A 926-nucleotide genomic window follows, 5' to 3' on the forward strand; every position below is an offset into this window, starting at 1 on the left:
TGTAGTTTTTTTTATTTTCATTTTGTGTAATGAAATAGCAATTTCAGTATTACATATCTTGTAAATTTAATTTCTTTCCTAACGTTTATATTTACTTAAAACTTTATTCATTCATCTCTTAGTTCTCAACATCGCCTCACAAACTGTAATATTTTCTTGTACAATACAAATTTAAATTGAATTAATAATTTAACACAGTTTCCAATCTCTCTAATAAAAATAATAGGGAACAAATTTTTAATAAAACTTTTATTCAGTTTTGAACAATCAAAGATAATTTAATGAAAAATAATATTGTTTCCACAGGAGGAGTTATTTAACTTAACATGAATGTAAAAGAAAATTATTTCCCACACTATCTCATAGATTTAATCTTTAACAAAATAAAAATACAGATTTAGTGGGAAGATAACAAAAAAAAATATTTGTCAAGACAAGTTATTTATAGAATTTAAATGTTTATGATGGAAGATTGTGTTTGGCAATTTGATAAATTGAATGATTAAGCTGAAATTTATTTCCTTATGGATGTTCTTTAAATTTCATCAATAACTGCGACTTTTTTTATTTCTAAATGTGTTACAACTTTTTCTTCAACAGAATAGTACAACATAAGAGGCTGGCTCTTTTATAAGGGTACTCATTTCAACCTTAAGTTCAGATAAATAATTATACTTTAATTTTTCAGACTTCATTAAAGAAAGATTAATTTATTAAATGTAACTGTTGCTATATAATATACTTTAAAATAAATAAGTGCTATTCTATATTCTTATGCATTTATATTGTGACTTTAACATGAGTACATCAAGGAATTTTATAAAATGTCATGCAGTGCTTGCAAACCATAGAACATTGTAGTTTTTAAAATGCTTTTAATAGTTATAATGTAGAAGGACTCCTTGATTAACTATTTAGTAATGCTT

Source organism: Lycorma delicatula, chromosome 3, assembly GCF_047948215.1.
Source record: "Lycorma delicatula isolate Av1 chromosome 3, ASM4794821v1, whole genome shotgun sequence".
NCBI classification, from domain to species: Eukaryota; Metazoa; Arthropoda; class Insecta; order Hemiptera; family Fulgoridae; genus Lycorma; species Lycorma delicatula.